Genomic DNA, 10577 nt, shown 5'->3' with positions numbered 1-10577 from the left:
ATGTATCAGAATGCACTCAGAATTTTTTTCTGAGAATATCTCCCTTCTCTCTCAGTAGCTGTCTTATATAGTCTCTTGGAAATGCCACTTTGGCCCTGCGACAGGAATAGAATTAAGATGGGATCCTTTCTTTCCTGAACATGTTCTTTGAAACATTACAGATCTTTCAGAGTAGTAATACGTCTCCACTTTGCTTGTCCATTAACTTCTCAAAGACAAGTTAATTTCCTGAAAACAAAGCCTCTGTGTTGCCTGGCTTTCACTCTGGGAAAATGTGAAATGAATGATGAAATGTGGCATAATGAAATGTGGCAACATGGAAAGACCGTTTGTTTGAAACATCTTTATAAATAATAATAATAATAATAATAATAATAATAATAATAATAATAATAATAAATAACTAGGTATTTATATACCGCCTTTCTGGTCATCAGATTACTCCTCTGACTTTATTCAAGGCAGTTTACATAGGCAGGCGTTTCTAAATCCCTCAGGGGGATTTTTACAATCATAGAGGTTCTCTCTTTCAAGAGCCAACAACATTTCAGAATGGATCTTCCTGGTTTGGTCTCACTTCTGGCCTCCAGTTCTCCCACACAGGCTGACAAGCAGCTCCACCTCTCACATGGAGGGCAGCCAAGACGCTTCTTGCTCACACCAAGAGCAGGTGGAATCACTCAGCTGGGCTTGTCAGCTGCTTCAAGGTCTCACCATTCTCAGCCGTTCCGGGAGCTGCCGGTGTCCTCTTGCTGGCAACCTTCTGATGTTATCTTCGGGCTAACAGAGGCTCTACCCTCTAGACCAGACCTCCTGCCATTACCATTTATGGTAATGATTATACCTGAAGATGAAAGATGATTGATTTTATGGAAATTAGAATTCATGTGACATTTCAATTTCTGAAATGAAAGATGACAATGAGTGTCTCACTGAAAAAAAAAAAAAAAAAAAACTCCACTTAATACCCCTGTATCAAATATTCAGTTCATTCCATAGAAATCCTACCAGTGAACCTACCCTAGATGAGACAACCACAAATGTCACTGCATCCTCAGGCATTAGCATACTGGCTCCACACAGATCACTTTTTGCCAACCCTATTTTCTTCATTAACCTCTGGAATAGGGGCCAAGGCAGCCAAAGTGGTCCACCTGACCCCCCTCCCCAGACCAGACAGCCTTTAAAATGACTCAGCAATTTAAACCCAAGAGTCGCCAGCCTGCATCCCCAAGCCAGAATGCTGCTTCTGATGGGTTCTGGCTTCCCTCTGGCTGTTGCTTATCTCAGAGCAGACAATGAATCCCTAATCCCAGTCCTGTGCTAAACATGCCCAAAGTGTTCACTTGGCTAAGGAAATAATAATAATAATAATAATAATAATAATAATAATAATAATAATAATAATAATAATAAAGGAAACCACACTTCAAGGAGACAGGAGCAAGAATAGGTGAAAAAACCTCCCACACTGATGCTGATCAGGTGATAGGAAAAATTCCTACCCAGCCTCCCAAAGGGCAACCAGCTAATCTAAGATCATCTCAAGGATGGAACACAGCAAGGAATTCTGTTTTGAGGAACAGTCTTTATAAAATTACAAAAGTATAAAATTCATATTTGCACGATAAGCCACATCCCCTTTCACCTGCTCACAGATAATTGCATCTCATTCATTTGGTGGTAGCATTCTCTTGTTGACAATTCCCAACTCATCCAAAACCCTCTTGCTGTGCCATAAATGGCTTAGAGAAGACTTGTGTTTAAAGGTTATAATCACATTTCTTTCAGCAACTCCACAGGGAAATGATAATTTAGCCAGATGACATTCTCTCTCCCTATAATAATGAAAAAGACAGTGATTACTTAGTCTCCTTTTCAGCTCATGGAGGATCAATGACCACTAACCAACAATGGGTCAAAAGTATAATTAATTATATAAATACCCCTCCCTACAATACAGTTGTGGAGCTAGGGCAAGAGACAGCCAAGGAGCCATCATTCCGAATTCTGATACTTTAAATCACATACTGCAGTCTCCAGAGTTGCCACTGTACCTTTTGAGGCTGTATAAAGATGAACATCTTTGTATTCAAGGAACATTTGCATTTAAGATGGTGATCTTCCTACTAATGGTTTTGATGCACCTTCTGCCTCAGGTGAGGGGCAAGCCAGATGAGCTCATGGACAGGAGTAGGGATCCTCTCCCTGTTCTTCAGAAATATTTTCAAACAGGTGATCTCATCATTGGAGGCATTACTTCACATGCCTTCAAGGCTGTGGAACCAACTGTGTTCACCCGACATCCCCATCAGTCATCAATGCCTGAATCCATGTAAGTTTTCTTTCTTTACCTTCTTGGCATGTCTCCATGAAGATATGTCATAGAAAGCAAGTTCTAGAAATCATAATTAGCTAGCTTGAACTACATTACATAGAAGGAAGGGTATAAATATACTAAATGAACGACCTATATATATATATATATATATATATATATATATATATATATATATATATATATATGTTGTATCTGCTGCTGCTGCTCCCAGATGCTTCTCTAGTGCCCAGCAACCTCCTCACACTCCACTTCTCACACTCCTTGGCCCTTGGGAAGTGTTATGGCTTCCCTACACCTTGATGCAAAACTTCAGCGCCAGCAGCACTGCATGAGTTCAGCTGTGAATTTGAATGCAAATACCAGCCAGGTAACATGATGGGGTCATGCAGGGTACAGAGCCCAATACTGAATGGTACTGTCAAATAAGAATTTCTGTACAAAGTGAGTAAAGGTTATTTTGACCTGTACTGTACATAACAAGTCTTGCTAAAGCTTGCCAAAACATTCCGGAAAACACATTGATGCTTATAAACGCAGGATACTAACTAGCATGGCTTTGGCTACTCACATAGTTTTACACCTGTTTGTAAAATAAACATAGTGTGTACTTTACTGTACTAAAATACATGTTTTTGTGAGCTGATTTCCTCTGCTGAATCAGATTATCTTGGTGGATAGCAACTCAATGACTCCATGGTGGACTGTGAGTCAATTGTTTTGTTAAAGGTAGAATTTACTCGTAACACAGCATATGACTTTTTTTATAGTGTAGTGACAAAGAACTATCAGCATATCCTCGCCTTGGCATTTGCCGTAAAAGAGATAAATGAAAACCAGCAGATCTTGCAAAATGTCACCTTGGGCTTCCACATCTATGACAATTTTAATAATGCTAGATGGACATATCATACCACAATGGAACTTCTCTCGACACGGAACAGATTTCTTCCCAACTACAGGTGTAGCATCCGAAACAATCTGATTGCAGTCATTGGGACTCTTTACCCCGAAATGTCCCTCTACATATCAAGCATCCTGGCCATCTGCAAAGTTCCACAGGTAGGAGGTCTGAATGTAACATGGGGATTTCATTATATATTCAAGTTTAAACCTGTTCCCAGGTGTGACATGAAAATAGAGAGGGGCATGTTTGAGAGAAGCTGGAATGTCATATATTTTTTGAATGTTCTTGTCCTTGAATGTTCACTGAAGACTCCTACTTTATATCAACACCTGGAAAATTGATATAAACTCTGGTCAAGGTAATGATCCTTACAATTCAGGACACTGGTTCCCAAACGTTTTCAACTGCCAGTTCCCATGACTTACTGGGCCATTGGCCTTTGCTCCCCATTAGAACTACAATCCTATGCGTTGCATAGGGTGTCAGGTTATTCATAAGAATTCCACAGCTCCTGTGGTTGGTTTCCATGGTCCCCAGGGAGCCACAGCTCTTAGTTTGAGAACTGCTGGTTTAGGAAGTGTTTCAGTGCACTGTTACAATGAAGTTTAAATAATCCTTTATCACTCTACTCCACCACTTGATCTTCCTGTAGTTCATGTATGGCTCGGCTCCGATGATAGATGATAACTCTGAGCCCCTTTCCTACTACCAAATGGTTCCAAATGAAGGCTACCTGTATAGAGGAATTCCCCAACTACTTGTGCATTTCAGGTGGACCTGGGTTGGGATTCTTGCTGCAAATGATGATAATGGAGAAAGGTTCGTCCAGCCAGTGCTTGAACTGTATCCTCTGAGTGGGATCTGTGTTGCCTTCTTAGAAAGAATCTGGTTGTATTCTGTTGGTGAGATTTTTGAGCTGATCAACTGTCAGCAGCACAGCTAATGCAGTGATTATCTATGAAGGACATGCAATAAATTTCAGATTGTTGCTACGTTTACCAGAAATAGAATCCATGGCCCCAGAGCTCAAAGGTAAGGTGTGGATTGTGACAGTCCAAATGGAGCTCACAGCATTGCAGTTCCAAAGGAGTTGGGATATACAAGCCTTTCATGGCACTCTGTCTTTTGATGTTCATTCAAATGATGTATCTGGATTCCAACATTTCCTTGAAACTAGGGACCGTTTCTCCACTACAGAAGATGATTTTTTGAGGGATTTCTGGGAACAGGCGTTTGACTGCACATTTCAAAATTCGTTTGGCGGAGAGGAACCTGGATCAACATGCACAGGAGAAGAGAAACTGGAGAGCCTTCCTGGGGCTTTCTTTGAAATGAGCATGACTGGTCACAGTTACAGCATCTACAATGCTGTCTATGCCGTGGCACATGCATTACATGCCATGCAGTCAAGCAAATCCAAAAACCGGGCAATGTTGACTACAGTGAGTATGAAACTTCAGGATCAACAGCCATGGCAGGTAATAGCCTCACCAGGCAGGCACCCTAAAGTACAATACAGTTTTTACCGAAATGGATGAAGACCCTGAATGGAAGACAAACCACCCCTCAAACTCAAAGGAAAGTTAAACAGCGAGCATCTTTTATTGGTTGGCAACCTTCAGTCTCGAAAGACTATGGTATAAGCCTACAGCACCTGGTATTCCCAGGCGGTCTCCCATCCAAGTACTAACCAGGCCTGACCCTGCTTAGCTTCTGAGATCAGACAAGACCGTATATCTTTGTAATCAAACAGTTTTCAGTCTGCAAAAAATACTCCCAGAAGATGGCATATGCCATTTATTGATTTATTTCTATGGAAACCACTTTGTGAACTGCTCTGTTGAAATGTGGTAGATGCATATTCTTAATAATAATAATAATTTTAAGCAGAATGAAGGACAACAGACACTGAATTTCCATACCTGATGTTCTTCCGTTTTCAGTGTTCCTTTCATGAGATGCAAGTATAGAATTGAAGTTCTGGTCCATGCTAAGGTTGTCAGTAATTTTTGGAAAGTTTTCCCTACACACAAGTAATAACACAGATGACACTATAAGGTTAATAATGAGACCAGGCTGCAAAGCCAGTTGGGTTTCCTTCAACCTGTTCAAAAGGCACATGCATGATTCCCAGTTGGTTCAAACCTATAGAGTGGCCAGAGGTCTACCAGCCAGCCATGTTCCTAGCACTGGTGAATCTAAGATGGCCCCTGATTCTATAGGCAGAATATGAGGAAGAAATGAGTCCTTTATCAGTAAATATGGTATGTGTAGGTGTAACAGCACGTCATATTGGGTAAAGTGCTTCTACACTGCATTTTCATGAGCCCTCCTTCTTAGCCTCTTTTCAGTCCCCACAAGCTCAAGATATTAAAAATTCCTTCTTCAGTGAGTATTCATTTCTTCCTTTTCCACCTGAACAGTCTAAACTTATTTAATGGGGCAGGAGGAGGGCAGAATGGGGACAGGTCTGGGAGGGGGGTGGAATTGGTGGAGACCTCCTCAACTCCTAGCCTCCCTCCCAGGCCTGAAAGCCCTCGTGGGGCTGCTGGATTTGCACCAGTGATTTAGCTGGCACAGATCCGAGTAGCCCCAATGGACAGGCTGTTGAATTACTCGGGGTAAGGCTCATAGACCCCCATGGGTACTTTTGTGGAATGGGCTCATCAGAGAACCTTCTCTAACTTGATGGCTTTCAATAACACATCCTTGTCTCTCATAGTGCTTCTATTTTTTTTGCACCATGTCGTCCAAATTAAGTCAGCTCCGTTTTCCTTTTCAATTTAGCTCCACCACTTTCTGAAGAGAGTGTCATTTAACAACAGTGCTGGGGAAAAGATTTCATTTGACCGGAATGGGGAACTGATAGCGGGCTTTGACATTATCAACTGGGTGACTTTCCCAAACCAGTCCTTTCAGAGAGTGAAAGTTGGACAGCTGGATCCTCAAGCGTCCCCTGACCAAGTATTCACCATTCATGATGATGCCATCGTATGGCACAGAAGCTTTAATCAGGTAGGAGCTGCCTCCGGTAATTTGCAATATGTTTCCACTTGAAATGAGTATCGAGTCACATTTTTGATGTGTAATATGAATGTGAATGGTGCTGTGGCCTTGCTTCTTGGTGTGCACATGTTGGCATAATAATAATAATAATAATAATAATAATAATAATAATAATAATAATAATAATAATAATAATAATAATAATAATAATAAATAACTTTATTTTTACCCCGCCTTTCTCCGCGAAGGGACTCAAGGCAGCTTACAACATGTTAAAAACAGATTAACAACATAATTTAAAAACAGATAAAAGCATATTAACACATATAAAAACAGTAGTCAGATAACAAGTAGTAAAAAGGTAAAAAGAGCATAGAGCAGCAAGTCATAAAAGAATCAGGCCTATAAAAAATTAAAAGATGTTGAAAAGATGTTAAAAAGGCCGAGAACTCAGAAGGCTTGTTTAAACAGAAGGGTCTTCAGGCCTTGCCGAAAAGTCTCAAGAGAGGGAGCCATTCTTAAGTCAAGGGGAAGGGAATTCCATAGTGTTGGTGCCACTGCTGAGAAGGCCCTATTTCTAGCAGCTGCCCCACGTACCTCCCTAGGCGGTGGCACTTGTAAAAAGGCCTTCTCTGATGACCTAAGAGGATGAGCCGGATTGTACAGAAGTAGGCAATCTCTAAGATACCGTGGCCCAGAGCAGTATAGGGCTTTAAAGGTCAAAACCAGCACCTTGAATTGGGCCTGGAAACGAAAGGGCAGCCAATGTAGCCGCTGGAGAAGCGGACTCACAGAGTCAAACCGCCTACCTCCAGTAACCACACGGGCTGCCGCATTCTGCACTAGTTGCAGTTTCCGAACCGTCTTCAAGGGCAACCCCACATAGAGCGCGCTACAATAATCTAACCTCGATGTCACCGTGGCATGGATCACCATAGCCAGGTCTGCATGATCCAAGTACGGCCGCAGCTGGCACACCAGCCGAAGCTGAGTGAAGCTGGCTTACAGGATGCCAGATACAGTATCGTTCCCGGCGCCATAGGAACAAATGGCAGCCACCAAAGGAGAGGCATCCTCAATTGCCCTGATTCCCCAGCACATTCTGGAACAATGGTACATCCAGTGGAGTACAGGAACTCAACATGCTGGTCACCAGTAGTTTGCCAGTAGTGTGCAATAGCAACAAGTTACAGAATCTTAATTGTAATCTTAGTTACAGAATTGAGGTCAGGGTTCAGAACTGAAATGCTCTGGTTGATGGCCAGTGCTGAAAATGGACTGGGGAAATGGACTGGGGAAATGACGTATCGCTGGCTTTTGATTCCATCAACCATAATATCCTCTGGAGTGCCTCACTGGGAAGTGATTAGAGGACCCAGTGCTGCAGTGACTCCACTCCTACCTAGAGGATAGGAAATGCTGGGAGGCTGCTCTTTAACCACTGGGCCTTTGATCTATGAGGTTCCACAGTATTCCACCTTGTCCCCCCATGCTTTTCAGGATCTATATAGCACCACATGAAAATGTTGTCTACAGGTTGAGCTGAAGTGTCATTTATATGCAGACTGAACGCTGCATCTCTTTTTTCATCTGATGGGGGAAAGCAGTGGAGAACCTGCCTCAGTGTCTGAGCTCAGTGGTAACTGGATATGGGCAAATGTGCTGAAATTTAATCCAGCAAAGGCAGAGGTGCTGCTGTCAGGAGAACCGACCTGGATTTGGGGAAATAGCATGTTCTGGATGGGATAGAACCAAGTGTGAAGATCAGGCTTGCAACTTGAGGGAGAAAGGATCCTGCATCTGGTTTGGCTCCTGCATAGCAGACATAGGGCCCAATCCTATCCCATTTTCCAGTGCCGGTGCAGTTGTGCCAGTGGGGTGTATGCTGCATTCTGTGGTGGGGAGGTAGTCACAAAGTCCTCCTCAAGGTAAGGGATATTTGTTCCCTTAGCTTGGGTCTGCATTGCGGTTGCACCGGTGCTGTAAAGTTGAATAGGATTGGGCCCATAGTGCTTTTGTGGAGTAACATCCAGTGTGCCAACCACACTCCTGTCCAGCTAGAGTAGATCTGACCAGTCTCTCTTTCTCTCCCTCTCACCCACCCCAAAATTAGATTACTGTAACATGCTGTATGTGCAACTATTCTTAAAAGACGTTGAGAAGGTTCAACTGGCCCAGAATATGAGAATGAAAATGTTACTGTGTTCCAATGTCTCATTTGCTCAGTGGCAGATCATCAACTAATGTGATGCAAGTTCCTCAAATATATATTCTAAGGAGAAATATGCTCTAATTCTCCCATTTCTGAACCAGACCCTACCAGTTTCTGTGTGTACTGCTGCCTGCCACCTTGGTTATTTCAGAAGACAAAAAGAGGGGAAGCCGTTTTGCTGTTACGATTGCATCCCATGTCCAGAAGGGAAGGTTTCTAACCAGAAGGGTAAGAGATGTATCTTATAACCCTCACGACAATGCCTTATGACAAGGCATCTTTCCCAGGCCTGTCTTATAACTTTGGGAAAGTTGCCTTGAATATTCCTGCCTATATTACAGCTGAGACCAGACCACATGGGTTAGATGGAAGAGGCAGATTCCATTTGTAGAATTCCACGGGCAGCCCAATCAAAACCTTGGCCTGAGCCTGTGCAGGCCCCCTGCGCCAGTTCCCCAGGGTCCCAAACAGATCATAAGGCCTTGAAAATGTGTAATGAATAGCAGAATGTACTTTATTTTAAATCAATCAATAATGCAAATGTCTTTCTGACTGAGGGGACAGAAGGCCATGGGCACAAGAACAAGCCTTTAGTGCTCCAGAATTGTCTTAGAAGGGACCCAGAATGAAGCAACGTGAGGTTCAGAAGCCACAACTTTTCAGATGCAATGGCAACCAGTTCATCATCACAACTGATCCCTCTTGTCACTGAGCCCTGGCAGAACCCTGTCTCAGACTGGAATCATGAATCAGGTTTGTATGGAGAATGCTGGAGCAAACTGAGTCCAAATCTCTTCATTTCAGATGCTGATGATTGTTCTGAATGCCCCGATTATCACTATCCCAGCAAGGACCAGGATTCTTGCACTGCCAAGCACACAACCTTCTTGTCTTATGGCGATCCTTTGGGGGTCGGTTTAGCCAGTCTGGTCATTTTCCTTTCAGTGCTGACAGCTTTGATCCTTGGAACCTTCATGAAGCACCGCAACACTCCTATTGTCAAAGCCAACAACCGCAACCTCACCTACGCCCTCCTCATTTCCCTCCTGCTCTGTTTCCTATGCGCATTGCTGTTCATCGGACACCCCACAAAAATGACTTGTTTCCTTCGACAAACTGCCTTTGGCATCATCTTCTCTGCAGCTGTTTCTTGTGTGCTGGCAAAGACCATCACGGTGGCTCTGGCTTTCATGGCCACCAAGCCAGGAAGCAGGCTGCGGAAGTGGGTGGGAAAAAGACTGGCCAACTCCATTGTCCTTTATTGCTCCCTTATCCAAGCCGTCATTTGTGCTGTGTGGCTGGCAACTTCTCCCCCATTCCCAGATGTTGATGCACACTCTGAGAATGAAGAAGTCATACTAGAATGTAATGAGGGGTCTGTATGTTTTACTGCGTCCTGGGCTACATAGGCTTCCTAGCTGTGACCAGTTTCATTGTGGCTTTCCTGGCCAGAAAGTTGCCAGACGGTTTCAATGAAGCCAAGTTCATTGCATTCAGCATGTTGGTCTTCTGCAGTGTTTGGCTGTCCTTTGTTCCAGCTTACCAGAGCACCAAGGGGAAATCCATGGTAGCCGTAGAGATCTTCTCCATCTTAGCCTCCAGTGCTGGGTTGCTGGCTTGTATCTTCTTCCCCAAATGCTACATTATTGTGCTGAGGCCTGATGGGTGAATGGACAATGGAGACTGCTGGAGATACTGGAGATTGGTGTGTGGCTGCCACACCCAAGACCTGTTGAGGACCAAGGTGCTGCTGTAGTGGTTGGAGAAGTGGCTGGCAGCAGAGGGAAGGAAGGAGGACCTCTGCAGATTGAACAGGCAAGCTACCCAGGTGGTGGGGTTCAGCAATCTTTTTGCCAAAATGTTATATTATTGTATTGAGACCTGAATTGAATGATAAGAAGCAGTTAATAAGAAGAAAAAACGGATGAAAAATTCTGATGTTGATGATGATGAAAAATTCCAGCCTGCACTTGGAATTTTTCTGAGAATATTTCTCTCTTTTTTTCCTTAGTTCTGGTGTCTTGAAAAAGGCGTTTTGGAGCTGGCTGATTGACTGAAGTACCTTTCACTCTGGAATCTTTCTGGATGCCTCAACAGCATTCAGTAGCATCAAC

The 10577-nt window shown here is 43.3% G+C and overlaps 1 pseudogene; it reads left to right on the top strand.

Moving 5' to 3' along the window:
- The first annotated feature begins 2114 nt into the window (after nucleotides 1-2114).
- On the top strand, nucleotides 2115-10120 carry LOC136653366 (vomeronasal type-2 receptor 26-like; annotated as a pseudogene).
- The last annotated feature ends 457 nt before the right edge of the window (nucleotides 10121-10577 follow it).

The sequence above is a fragment of the Tiliqua scincoides genome, chromosome 5 (assembly GCF_035046505.1).
Source record: "Tiliqua scincoides isolate rTilSci1 chromosome 5, rTilSci1.hap2, whole genome shotgun sequence".
In the NCBI taxonomy this organism is placed as follows: domain Eukaryota; kingdom Metazoa; phylum Chordata; class Lepidosauria; order Squamata; family Scincidae; genus Tiliqua; species Tiliqua scincoides.
This window is presented reverse-complemented; position numbering and strand designations above follow the sequence as displayed.